This window comes from Cnephaeus nilssonii, assembly GCF_951640355.1.
Source record: "Cnephaeus nilssonii genome assembly, chromosome: 11".
Classification (NCBI taxonomy): Eukaryota; Metazoa; Chordata; class Mammalia; order Chiroptera; family Vespertilionidae; genus Cnephaeus; species Cnephaeus nilssonii.
The window spans coordinates 55,367,424-55,382,139 of NC_137082.1; the positions used below are offsets into that span (position 1 = coordinate 55,367,424).

General features: G+C 41.9%; 1 long non-coding RNA gene across 1 annotated transcript; it reads left to right on the plus strand.

Moving 5' to 3' along the window:
* The first annotated feature begins 8,789 nt into the window (after positions 1–8,789).
* LOC307107633 lies at positions 8,790–11,216 on the plus strand. The gene is made up of 4 exons (XR_013814240.1): positions 8,790–8,956; positions 9,664–9,862; positions 10,853–10,994; positions 11,100–11,216. It is a non-coding gene; the product is annotated as an uncharacterized lncRNA (long non-coding RNA).
* Positions 11,217–14,716: the final 3,500 nt, after the last annotated feature.

A 14,716-nucleotide genomic window follows, 5' to 3' on the forward strand; every position in this document is an offset into this window, starting at 1 on the left:
CAGTTTCCTACCGGCGGCGCGGCGCACCCCATTAGCTGTGAGGAACGGGGCGGGGCGAGGAGCTCCGGCCGGCGGGGCTGGCGGCGGGGCTGGAGGAAGAGCGGGTGGGGACGCGACCCGGTAACTGGGTAGCTGTGAAGAGGTCCGCCCTGAGGTTCCAGCGTACGAAGTGTGAATTTGGGATTCCGTGTTGTTTTAGTCTCTTTTGTTTTTTTAACGGGGCGGGGAATGGTACAGATTATGGCACAGATTCAGGGCAACCTGCGTTTGTTGCGTGTGTGAGTTGAAAACATTTCAAACTGGAATGGACGGTTTTAGCGGAGCGGTACTGGGTGAGGTGTGTCTTGCCTTCCTGCGGAGCCCGAGTGGTCAGTAGACTCCAAACAGCCAGCTTCCAGGAAAGCTGACCAGCACCTTACCCGTTGATAACCCACACACCCACCCGCCACATAATGTAGTCCCCATCACAAAATACAACTTTGAAACGAAAATAAGAGGACTGCAACCGTGGTTTCTGGTTGCTGTTATTTAAATGACATTATGATGCCCTAGTAGCCAGTTTGACTCAGTGGACAGAACGCCCGCCTGCGGACTGAAGGGTCCCGGGTTCGACCCGTCAAGGGCACATGCTGGGGTTGCAAGCTCGATCCCCAGTAGGGGGTGTGCAGGAGGCAGCTGATTGGTGATTCTCTCTCATCATTGATGTTTCTATCTCTCTCCCTCTCCCTTCCTCCCTGAAGTCAATAAAAATATTTAAATAAATAATAAAATAAAATAAATGACATTATGATGTGTAGGATTTAAAATCATGTTTCAGCCGAAACCGGTTTGGCTCAGTGGATAGAGCGTCGGCCTACGGGCTCAAGGGTCCCAGGTTCGATTCCGGTCAAGGGCATGTACCTTGGTTGCGGGCACATCCCCAGTAGGGGGTGTGCAAGAGGCAGCTGATCGATGTTTCTCTCTCATCGATGTTTCTAACTCTCTATCCCTCTCTCTTCCTCTCTGTAAAAAATCAATAAAATATATTTTTAAAAATAAATAAATAAATAAATAAATAAAATAAAATCATGTTTCACAGCCCAGCACGGATGCATTGTAAGCATACTGTTGCTTTTCCTGGAAGTCAAGGGAGCAGGGGATATTCCAGCAGAACTGAATAATCAAGTGAAAAGAAAGGAGACATAAAATGTAACCAATGAATTATGTAGTGAAATGAATCAATGTTCTCAATTTTTTCTTGTAAATAAAATAGGAAAATACCAATATGGAGTCCCAAAGGCCAAGTAGAACTAATTTTAGAAACTAAACAAATAAAATATTTGCTCAAAAATAGGCCAGTCAAATTACTAGCAATGTCAAACATTTTCATTCTGGAATTTTTTTTTTCTTTATACGTTCTTTCTTTTTTTGTTACTGTTACTTTTTAAATTTATCTTTATTGTTGAAAGTATTACAGAAACTTTCCCCCATTGCCTCCCTCCAGCTCCTACCCCCTTCCCAGGCCTTCATCACACTATTGTCTATGTCCATGGGTTATACATACTTGCATGTAAGTTCTTTGGTTAATCTCTTTCTGCACCCCTCCCCCCCTTTCATCCTGGAATTTTTAATGTGCTCATGCTGATGTTGCTCAACTACAACTAATCAATTAAAGACATTTCAGAATTCCTGCTCTACCAACTCTTTCTTCTTTCTCTGGGATCTTTTCTGATTTCCTTCTTTCCTTGTTAACCAGTTAAATTGATCACATGAATTAATAAGTTGATGAAAAGATTTTTGAAAATTTATAGCCACTGCCCAAGTTAAACTCATCATTAACTTTGTAACTTAAAGTAAGTTGACTCAAGTAAAGGCCAATCAAAATGTTAGATTCTTAATAGTGCAACCTTGCATTTTATATCAAACACAGTATATTAATAATTGCTTTCACATGTTTATGTTTTATCTCACCCAAGAATTTTATACTTACTAAGATATAGTCTAATATTTAGGTAGGCATTTATTCTTTTTGTTAACTTTTACTTATTTATTTATTTACTTATTTTTAACATTTTATCATTTTTTATTTTCAATTGCAGTTGAAATACATTATTTATTACATTAGTTTCAGGTGTACACACCAGATTAGACATTACATAACTTAATAAGTGGTCATCCCAGTAAATCTGGCACCCATCTGACACCATACATTGTTATTAGAATACTAGAGGCCTGGTGCACGAAATTCGTGCGGGGGGGGGGGGGTCCCCTCAGCCCGACCTGCACCCTCTCCAATCTGGGAGCCCTCGGGGGATGTCCAAGACCTCTGGCTCCTAACCGCTCACCTGCCTGCCTGCCCTAACCACTCTGCCTGCCTGCCTGATCCCCCTAACTGTCCTCCCCTGCCGGCCTGATTCTCCCTAACTGCCCTGCCCTTCTGGCCTGATCCCCCTAACTGCCCTTCCCTGCTGGCCTGGTCACCCCTAACTGCCCTCCCCTGCCGGCCTGGTTGCCCCTATTAATTTTTTCTTTTAATCTTATCCCCTTCACGCACAATTGTATTTTACTTCCTTATTGGCTTCTCTCCCTCACACAATTTTTCGCCTTTGTGTAACACTTTTTCCTACTAAATCATCATTTATAAACTTTTCTTTCCTCCTTATTTCCTACTTCTGTTCCATCATCCTTCTTCCCATCTTTCTCCTACCCTCCCTCCCTCCCTCCCCACATTCCTTCTTTCCTTTATCTTTACCCCTGCCCTCCCTCCCCTTTTCCTTCCTTCCCACCTTAATTTTTTTCTTCACTTCCTCCCTTGGACCTGCTTTGCACCCTCCCCCATTTCTTCCTTCTTTCCATTCTTCTTTTAAGCTCTACCGGCTCCCCTTTAAAACTTTTCTTCCCTCCCTCTTTCTCTGAATGAAGAGAAATGAAGTTTTCTGTCATTTTTTCCCATACATTCTTCTCTACTTACTCCCACTGTTTTAATATCTATCTACCTGCCTAATTATTCACTATCTTTATCTTTTTTCTTTGCTGACTCCTACTTTTAAAATCTGTCCCCAGTACACAACTATACTTGATTTTCATTATAGCTCCTACAGTTCACTCATACATCCTCTTTCCTTTAACTCTGCTCTGTACTGACTCCTTTATAAAATTCTTCCCTCCCTCCTTCCCTTCTTAAAGCTTCCATTAGGGGAGAGGGGCGTTAACCCCCAGCCCAGGGCTCAGCCCTGGCCAGGTGTTCTCCAGCCCCCCTCCCCCAGCCTCCCCACCACTGTCCTGCTCCCATTTCCTACCTGGTATGCCCGGCCCAGCAAGGGTGGCTGAGGCCTGCATGGCCCAGGCGCTGCTGCCACGAAGCAGGAGCACCTCCGCCCAGAAGGCCTCGGACCGTCCTCCACTCCGTCCTGGACCCATGGGTGCCTCCCCGCCAATGGCTGCCACCGCCCTCCTCCCACGTCTGGGTGGGGCTCCCCGCTCTGTTCCGCCTGCGCCCACCCTCTCGCCAGGCACACCTGCTCCGCCCTCCCCTCCCTGCCCCCCGTCCCCGCAGTCGCCACCCCCTCCAGCGTGCAGCCCCGTTTTTCCTTCCCTTTTCCATTCCTGCATCTTTTTCTTGTTCCCTTTCTGTATTTCTGTTTCTCCTCTCGGCCTGTCTGCATGCAGGCCTGCCTTCCTCTCCCTCTCCTTTCTTATCCCCTCCTATCATATCCTATCCTTCCCTGGGCCTTGCAGCTGCCTGAGCAGAGGGTGGGGACACAGGCTGCTGATCTGGTCGTGATGTGGCGCTGTAACGGACAATTTGCATATTCCTATATTACATATATAGATTATTGACTATATTCCCTATGCTGTACTTTACATCCTGGTGACTATTCTGTAACTACCAATTTGTACTTCTTAATCTCTTCTCCTTTGTCGACCATCCTCCCAAACCCTGTCTCATCTGGCACTGTCAAAATGTTTTCTGTATCTATAAGTCTGTTTCTGTTCTCATTTATTTTATGGTGTTGTTTTTTTTTTAGAGTCAATTGCTAATAGATGAATTATTGTCATTTTATTATTCATAATTCTTATTTTTCCCCCTTCTTCTTACAGAAGACCCTTTAACATTTCAGGTTTGGTGATGATGAACTCCTTTAGCTTTTGCTTGTCAGAGAAGCTCTTTATCTGTCCTTCTATTCTAAATGATAGCTTTGCTGGGTAGTAATCTTGGTTGTAAGTCCTTGCTTTTCATCACTTTGAATATTTCTTGCCACTACTTTCTGGCTACAAAGTTTCTATAGAAAAATCAGCTGACAGTTTTATGGGAGCTCCCTTGTCTAACTGCTTTTCTCTTGCTGCTTTCAAGATTCTCTCTTAAAATTTTAATTATGATGTGTCTTGGGTGAGCCTCTTTGGGTTCTTTTAGTTTGGGACTCTGTGTACTTCCTGAACTTGTATGTCTATTTCCTTCATCAAGTTAGGGAGGTTTTCTGTCATTTTTTTTCTTTCTTTTTTTAAAAATATATTTTTATTGATTTTAGAGAGGAAGGGATAGAGAGAGAGAGATAGAAACATCAATGATGAGAATCATTGATCAGCTGCCTCCTGCATGCCCCCTAATGGGGATCAAGCTGCAACCCAGGCATGTGCCCCCACTGGGAATTGAACCATGACCTCCAGGTTCATAGGTCAATGCTCAACCACTGAGCCACACCAGTGGGGCTCTGTCATTATTTTTTCAAATAGGTTTTCAATTTTTTGCTCTCTCTCCTCTCCTTCTGACACTTCCATGCTGAGAATGTTGGTACACTTGAAGTTGTCCCAGAGGCTTCTTCACTATCCTCATATTTTGAATTTTTTTTTTATTTTGCTATGCTGATTGGGTGTTTCTCCCTTCCTTATATTCCAAATCATTGATTTGATTCTCAGCTTCATCTATGCTACTGTTGATTCCCTGTAAATTATTCTTTATTTCAGTTAGTATAGCCTTCACTTCTGACTGGTTCTTTTTTATGCTATTGAGGTTCTCACTAAGTTCATTGAGCATCCTTATACCCAGTGTTTTAAACTCTGAATCTAGTATATTGCTTGTCTCCATTTTGTTTAGTTCTTTTTGCTGGAATTTTGTTCTGTTCCTTCATTTAGGCCATGTTTTTTGTCTCCTCATTTTGGCAACCTCCTTGTGTTTGTTTCTATATATTAGGTAGAAGTGCTAAATCTACCAGACTTGGTAGCATGACCTAATGTGGTAGCTGTCCTGTAGAGGTGCCCGTCTCCCCACCCCCTGCAAGGGGCTGTACACTTTCCTGTTGTAGTTGAGCCTTGATTGCTGTTCATACATCAATGGGAGGGATTTACCAGGCCAATAAGCTACAGGAACTGGCTGTGACCACTGACTAGCAACCTCCAGTCACTGCAGAGGATCAGCTGTGCAGGAGCCCACAGGGCTCTGGTGCCCACTGAGTCTACCCCTCAAGTGTGTTGTTTTTGGAGATAGTTGGGTGGTGCTTCAATATGGTCTGAAGCTGTCCACTGGGTACACTGGCTCTGGGGTCTCCTGAGAGGTGCAGGCCAAGGTCAGCCACTGCCTGTGTTCTGCCCAGGGCCACCTGGCATGAGCTACAAAGTGATCTGCAGATGGTTGCTACTTGTGCTGGTCTTGGAGGTGCCCAGGAAAGGCCAAGCTGTGAACCAAGACTGGCTGCTGCTATTGCAGAGCGTGGGACCATTTAGGAAGAGGTATGGGGCTCAATGAGGCAGATGCCTCTTGTTTGAGAGATTTTTAGGAAAATCTAAAGCATGAGCCAAGACAGGCCATTTGTATGGAAAAGCCACTGGAAACACCTATCGTGGGCCCAAGAGTTGGATGCAGCGGGGCCTCAGGGAATCATCAGGGTGGGGCAAACATTGTGAGCCAGGTTGATAGGAACTGCTGGTTCTGTGGGGGGAAAGGCTCATCAAAGGAACAACAGCTTCTGCTAACACTTCTGTCAGAGAGAAAGCTGCCCCTCCAGTTTTCATCCTGATTCCAAACAATTCACTTCCTCTCATTATGTCTCTGGTGCCTTTCAAGCTGCTGTCTCTGCCCTTCCACCTAGCACTGTAGCTCAGAGTGTGTGATCCAAGTAAGTCCCTGTACAGGCACTTTAATGGAACTGCCTGGGACTACCACAACCTCAGTCTCCCTGTGCCTCAATCCCCACTGGTTCCTGGTCAGGAACACAGGCCAGAGTTGCAGGCTCAATCCCCAATAGGGGGCATGCAGGAGGCAGCAGATCAATGATTCTCTCTCATCATTGATGTTTCTATCTCTCCTCTCTCCCTTTCTCTCTGAAATCAATCAAATAAATAAATAAATAAATAAATAAATAAATAAATAAATAAAATATATAGAAAAGTTTTCATACTTTCTTCCCTCACTCTTCTGCATTTCTAGATGTTTAAATTGGTATTCTCCAAAGTAGACACACACCAATTTGACTACTGTGTCATACATGTGTCTGTCATGTTTAAAACCCATTCATTTGGCACATATGTTTGCTTATCTGCCTATCTGTTCAGAAATATGTAGGGTCATTCAAAACTAGTAAGATTTTTATTCCAACCATAAGTAAGATGAAATCAATAAATCTTTGCCCCAGGAATGAAGTAGTTTTACTATTCACCTACTATTCTACTACTGTGAATGAATTTGTGACTGCTTTACAGTCTACAGAAATGTATAATATTTGGAGAGCAACTTTATAAGTTAGAGTTACATCTAGCACATATCACTCAGTAACATTATGTAGTCTAGAATTCAGCCACATCTAACTAAAATGGAAGAAAAATGTAGCTTAGCTGAGTGCTCAAGAAAAGTATATCATCTAGTGTCCACTTAGAAAAACATAGACCACTGTAAATATTCAAACAGATGGAATGTAATCCAACAAATTGTCTGCTAAAGTGTTGTAAGGACTGCAGACGCCAAAAGAGATTAATAACTGGAAAACACCATCCCCCAGGACTAGAGGAAGAAAAGAGAAAATTATGTTATCTAGGACCCATGACCACTGTGCCACTGAGGCTGCTGATATTGGAACCACTGCTGTTTTGTAGTAAGCTGGGAGCCCAGGCTCACACTGAAGCTGCAGAGAACCAGGAGCCCAAAGTTCCCACCGTTGTCACTACCACTGCCAAAGTCAGAGCTCCATGAGTGCAGGGCACACACACTCTGCTGCTGCAACCCTGTAATTGCCCTGCCCGAGTAGGAACCCAGAAGCTGCCAGAAATTCCATCAGAAACAAGAAACAATAAATGACTTCTCCTCTTTTCAGTTGGTCTCCCATTAGTCTGCCGCAAATAACAGGAATAGTTTACCCTGTTGGGTACTCAGCACCATTCTCACCCTTCTACCATACTGAAACTTCCGCATAACAAAGAAATAACATCATGCATCTGCCTGATGCAACTATCCCACTTAAAATGAAGATACCTTCACCCTGTCTCCCCAACGAGTTTTCCTGATTGTATAGATTTTTTTTAAAATGACTTAAGGTGCCCATCTCTTTAATTCACTGTGATTAATAGCCACCAAAGATCTATAGGAGCTAAAACATTCTGACTGACATTCTGGCCCTCGCACTCATTTTAGTAACTGCATTCACTGAGTCTTTGGTGAGTAAGCACTGATACCTGCCCTATGTTCCTCTGGCTTGAAATCAAAGAACCTATTTCAACTGAGAAATCTCCCACCATCATCCCTGACCTGCAGATGGCAGCCTCAATGAGCTTCTTAAAGATTCTGGTGATCCCCTCATCAAGGCATTTCTCAATGTCTTAGTGAACACGGTATTCTCGGGAACAACTTTTCCAGCTCCCAAAGTTTTTGGTTTCTTTCCTTGAAATTATACCAGGGAAGTTTTGGTGTCTTAACCTACTGAAAGTACTAGTAAGCCACCATTAACTCCTGTTTTCAGTCAATCGACCTGCTACATGAGCTACACATTATATCTGAAAATGGTTAAGTGCTCCCATATTGATAAATTCAGTCCAATCCAATGCTAAGTTCTGTTCTCTGTGTTTTTTTACTGGCACTTGTAGAATCCATAGAATCCTACACATATTCTAAGGTCTCTGACAATATAAATTTGCAAAATGTTGCAATTGCGGGGCAGGGAGGGGTGGAGATATAATCTAGCTTCTCCCAGGTCAGACAAGGAACTACATCAGATGAATTTGCTACAGAGTCTTCAATCAAGGGAAGTCTAGTCACCTCCAACATGGGGGAAAGGAATGTTTTGGTTGGCAAAGAAAGATTAGAGGAATGAAATATGACAATTAAAAAAAAAAGAACACATTTAATGCACATAACAACTAGGTAGATCTCAAGGGCATTATCTCAAAGGATTACATACTATATAATTCTATGTATATAGCATTTTGAAGTGACAAAATTATAGTGATAGAGGACAGATCAGTGGTTGCCAGGGGTTAGAGTTGGGGGAAGAGTGTGACTATTAAGGGGTCATGCAAGAGTTTCTTTGTGGTAAAGGAACAAGTCTGAATCCTGATTGTGGTGTATTTATTTATAGAATCCACACATATGGTAAAATTTCATAAAACTGTGCATGCCCAAAAAAGGAATGCATGTAAAAACTGGCAAAATCTGAATACAGTCTGTACCTGAGTTGATAACATTGTACCAATGTTAGTTTCCTAGTTTTTATAAGGTACTATGGTTATGTAAGATCTTATCATTGGAGGAAACTGAGCAAAGGGTACATGGGAACTCTGTATTTTTTTAATATATATATTTTTTATTGATTTCAGAGAGGAAAGGAGAGAGAGAGAAATAGAAACATCAGTGATGAGAATTATTGATTGGCTGCCTCCTGCACGCCCCCCTACTGGGGATCAAGCCTGCAACCCGAGCATGTGCCCTTGACCAGAATCAAATCCAGGACCCTTCAGTCTGAAGACTGATGCTCTGTCCACTGAGCCAACCCAGGTAGGGTGAGAACTCTGTATTTTTTGCAACTTTTCATGAGTCTTATACTATTTTTAAAAAGGAAGTTAGTAAAAAAGAGAAAGAAATAATAATATAAGGGGAACATGGGGGTTTAAGTTTCTCAGATTTATCTTAATCCATCCAAATGTCTTCATTCTAATTCTTAAGAATTCCATTTTTTTTTCTAATCTGTGCCCTGACATTTACTTAGAAGGGATTCTGGGTCCTCAGTGATATCATTGCACTGATGAGTTAAACTACCTTGGAATTTCCTTTTCTACTCTGCTTCTAGACCTCTTTTATATGAGATTATAAATATCCTTCATGTTTAAGTGTGTTTTTTTATATCCTTATTCAGTTGTTTTTGTAACTTGAAGCTGCATGCAATCCTAATTCAAATTCTTGACATAATTAGTATATTAGTTAACAAATTTACTCTCTAAGGACTTCCATCCTCTTTCTTTTTAAAATTATATTTTTTCTAAACAATCAAAAACAATGTAATATTAGTTGGAAACTTTTTATTTCAAAGAACAGAAAATTCAACTCAAATTGGCTTAACCAAAAGGAGAAATCTATTTAGATCATGTAACTGAAACAAACAATTACACACAAAAAAAACAGAAGTTCTGGGTTAATATGTATACTGACTTAGCTCAAACAGCATCTTTATGATTCAGTTTTTCTTTTCTTTGATTCCTTTGTAGTCACCAAGTGGACTCAAGCTCCTAGCTTCATTCACTCTCACTGCTAGAAGTTCCAGCAGAAAAGAGCTCCCCTACCCTCTCCCAACAGTCCCAGCAATAGTCTCCTTGTGACACAATGACTCTGAATGGAGCATGTATCTATCCTTGAACAAACTCGGAGGTCATGATAGGCCTGGATGTCATGTCACTCTTCAGTTGGGTGAGTTGTCAGCTCTACTCAAAGCTCTTGGTCCAAGAGTAGAAGGAAGGAAGCCTATGCCAATGAAAGTGGGATAAATGCTCATGAAAAAGTTGTTTTGGAAAATAAATATGTACTAATGATTGTGTTGGAACATACCTTGCCATGTTTTGTTTAAGCTGAAATTAATTCTGAAACAGATTTAAAGGAAATCATTTGACGTTTTAGATAGCGTCAGCTTTTTGAATAGAAACAATATGGTGGAAAGAAATGAGGCATTGGTTCTAGCTTAACACTGAGGCATACTAGCTCTGTGAGCTTCAGCAAAATCACCTAACTTCTCTGGTCCTGGTTGCCTCACATATAAGACAAAGGAGTTAATAATATTTATACGTATAATGATTCTTGGTTTTTTTTTTAAAATATGGATTTCTTTCTCTCTCTTTTTTTTTTATTGATTTCAGAGAGGAAGGGAGAGGGAGAGAAATAGAAACATCAATGATGAGAGAGAATCATTGATCGGCTGCCTCCTACTGGGGATCCAGCCCACAACCTGGGCATGTGCCCTTGACTGGAATCGAATCCTGGACCCTTCAGTCCTCAGGCCAATGTTCCATCCATTGAGCCAAACCAGCTAGGGCTCTTGGTTCATTTTTTTTTAAATATATCATAATATACTTAGATTTGATAAGTGCCAAGGGTTGGTGTTAGATGAGTCACAACAAACATTTCTGTGGCCAAATTTGCCAGAAGGGAAAGCATATTAGGGCCATAAGTTTTGTCCTGTTTGCGCCAGGTTGGCTCTTAAAGGCACTCTGCTCATAGGTGCCGGTCTTTGTGAGCTGAGGAATACTTGCATCACCCCCACAAATTTGTGCCAACACCACAGATCCCAACCAACAAACAGCACTTCTCCTTTGTCTTCCCAAGTTAAATTCACCAATAGTAACAGCTTAAGTGATGCAATAAGACTCTGGTGAAATCTTAGATCTGTTTTGGTTTTTTCTCCAGGACGACATTACAGGGCAATTGTTCCTTCCTGTTGGCATGTGATCAGACACTCAACATATAAACTCCAGCAATTCCTCATGTTACCAGGAACCCTTTTGAGTGTTTTCAGGCATTCCATTGCAGAAAAAGATGGGAATTGGCAGTGAGTCCAATTATAATTCTTAGTGCCAACTGTACAAACTTTATGTTGTTTTTATTTATTTTTCAATTACAGTTTACATTCAATATTATTTTGTATTAATTTCAGATGTACAGCACAGTGGTTAAACAATCATATACCTGCCCTAACCGGTTTGGCTCAGTGGATAGAGCGTCGGCCTGCGGACTGAAAGGTCCCAGGTTCGATTCCAGTCAAGGGTATGTACCTTGGTTGCGGGCATATCCCCAGTGGGGGGTGTGCAGGGGGCAGCTGATCGATGTTTCTCTCTCATTGATATTTCTAGCTCTCTATCCCTCTCCCTTCCTCTCTGCAAAAAATCAATAAAATATATTTAAAAAAAAAACACAAAAAACAATCATATACCTTACAAAGTGTTCCCCCTGATATTTCCAGTATCCACCTGGCACCATATATAGTTATTACAGTACGAGGCCTAGTGCACGAAATTCATGCACTGGGTGGGGGGGTCCCTCAGCCTGGCATGCGCCCTCTTGCAGTCTGGGAGTCCTCAGGGGATATTCAACTGTCGGCTTAGGCCCGCTCCCTAAGCTGACAGTTGGACATCCTTAGCGTTGCCGCAGAGGTGGGATAGGCTCCCACCGCTGCCTGGTCGTTCCGCTGTTGGCTGAAACTGGCTCTCCGACATCCCCCGAGGGGTCCCAGATTGCGAGAGGGCACAGGCCAAGACGAGGGACCCCACCGGTGCACAATCAGGGCTGGGGAGGGACGCAGAAGGGCTCCAGGGCGTGTCTGGCCTGTCTCGCTCAGTCCCAGTCAGCCAGACCCCAGCAGCAAGCTAACCTACCAGTTGGAACGTCTGTCCTCTGGTGATCAGTGCACATCATAGCGAGCAGATGAGTGGCCTTGGCATAACATTAGCATATTACGCTTTGATTGGTTGAATGGCCAACCAGATGACCAGACACTTAGCATATTAGGCTTTTATTATATAGGATTATTTCCTATGCTGTATTTTATATCCCATGACTATTCTGTAAGTACCAATCTGTACTTCTCAATCCCTTCACCCCCATTTCACCCAGTCCTTCTGCCGGGGTTCTTTTCCCAGCCTTACAAAGGGTTCGGCATTCTGGAGAAAGGGGCTGCATGTAGATGATTAAAGAGTCCAAGGACGAAAGATATTTTTAAAAGGCATTGGGGGTCAGAGGAGCTTCAGCTGAAGGAGCTAGAAGACTCTCCTTGTCTAAGGACCCCGAGCTTTTATTAAACACAATTTGTCCCAAGGCAAGGTGGAAATACACACTTCAAAGGGTACGGTATCAAAGGGTAGAATACAGAAGCATTATCAGTTTGGGGAATAGCCTACAGCTGTTCAGGTGTTTGGCCAACAGGAGGCAATAAAATGCCCTGAGCTGTCTGGCAGCATTCACCAACCTTTTGATAAAACTCTTGTAATTATTACATGCTGGAATTGGTTCTCAGCATCCTTCAAAACCCCTCCCTTCTGGCAACCATCAGTCTTGTAACTCTGTATTTATGAGTCTGATTCTGTGTTTTGTTTGTTCGTTTATATTGTTTTTCAGATTCTAAGGATAAGTGAAATCATATGGTATTTGTCTCACTCTGACTGAGTTATTACACTAGCATATTACCCTCTAGGGCCCACCCAGGCTGTTGCAAATGGTAAGATTTTGTGTTTTTGTTATGGGTATGGTATGTTATATTTATACACACACACATACATATCCACTTTTTTTTTTGTCCAGTCATCTATCATCTATTGATGGGCACTTGGGTCTTTCAACAGTTCATTATCGGTGTATAAAAATGCCAGGGGTTTTGAAATTTTTTTTTTTTTTTGTATTCTGCTACTTTAGCGAATTTATGTATCAGTTCATGTCATCTGCAAATAATGACAGTTTACTTCTTTTTCTTAAATATGTTCTCATTAATTTTTAGGGAAAGAGGAAGGGAGAGGGGTAGAAAGATAGAAACATCAATGAGAGAGAAATGCCCCCTTTTAGGGATCAAGACTGCAACCCAATCATGTGCCCTGACCAGGGATCAAACCTGGACCTCCAGGTTCCTGGGTAGATGTTCAACCACTGAGCCCCACCGGCCAGGCGACAGTTTACTTCTTCCTTAGCAATTTGGATACCTTTTATTTCTTCTTCTTATCTGATTGCTGCAGACATCTCTGTCTTGTTCCTGATCTCGAGGAAAATGCTTTTACTTTTTCTCCATTGAGTATGATGTTAGATGTGGGTTTTTCATATATGGCTTTACTCTGCTGAGATATGTTCCCTCTACTCTCACATTGCTGAGAAATTTTATAAATGAGTGCTGGATTTTGTCAAATGCTTTTCTGCATCTATTTGTATAATCATGATTTTTAGCCTTTTTTTTTGTTTATGTGGTTTATTGTGTTAACTGATTTACAGATATTGTACCAAGCTTGCATCCCCAAAATAAATCCCTCTTGATCATGGTGTATGACCTTTTTAATGAATTGCTGGATCCGGTTTGCTAATATTTTATTGAGGATTTTAGTATCTATGTTCATCAAGGATATTGACCTATAATTGTCTTTCTTTGTAGTGTCTTTTTTTTTTTTTTAAGGGCCAGGAAATGCCAAGAACAAGGGAATGGTGGTTTTTATTTATTTATTTATTTTAAATATATTTTATTGATTTTTTACAGAGAGGAAGGGAGAGGGATAGAGAGTTAGAAACATCAATGAGAGAGAAACATGGATAAGCTGCCTCCTGCACACCCCCTACTGGGGATGTGCCTGCAACCAAGGTACATGCCCTTGACCAGAATCGAACCTGGGACCCTTCAGTCCACAGGCCAACACTCTATCCACTGAGCCAAACCGGTTAGGGCTCTTTGTAGTGTCTTTATCTGCTTTTGGAATTAGTATAATGAGGACCTCGTAAAATGAGCTTGGGAGTTTTCCTTCCTCTTGAATTTTTTAAAAAATAGTTTGAGACATATAGGTGTTAGCTCTTCTTTGTTGTTGTTGTTTTTTTTTAATAAATGAATTTATTGGGTTACAAGTTTCAAGTGTACAACTTATAAAACGTGATCTGCATGCTGCCCCAAGCAAAATCTCTTTCAATCCCCATTTCCCCGCCTTTGCCCACATCCACCTGCTCCCCAACCCCCTCTTCCCTCTGGCTATTATGAAAGTGTTGTCTGTGTCTATGTATTATATACAGGGTGTCCCAAAAACATGTTTTGCTTAATCCCTTCACCTTCTTTCATCCAGTCCCCCAATACCCCTCCGTTCTGACAGCTGTCAGTTGGTTCCATGTATCCATCCCTCTGTTTCTATTTTGTTCATCAGTTTATTTTGTTCATTAGATTCTACATATAAGTGAGATCAGATGGCATTTATCTTTCCCTGACTGGCTTATTTCACTTAGCATAATCATCTCCAGATCCATCCAGGCTGTCACAAAGATTTTTCTCTTCTTCTTTCTCTTTCTTTCTTTTTTCCTCCCTCCCTCCCTCCCTCCCTCCCTCCCTCTCTCCCTCCCTTCTCTTCTTCTTCTATTTCTTCTTCTTCTATTTCTTCCTCTTCTTCTTCTTCTTCTTCTTCTTCTTCTTCTTCTTCTTCTTCTTCTTCTTCTTCTTCTTCTTCTTCTTCTTCCTCTCTCTTCTCTTCTCTTCTCTCTCTCTCTCTCTCTCTCTCTCTCTCTCTCTCTCTCTCTCTCTCTCTCTCAGTAGTATGCCATTGT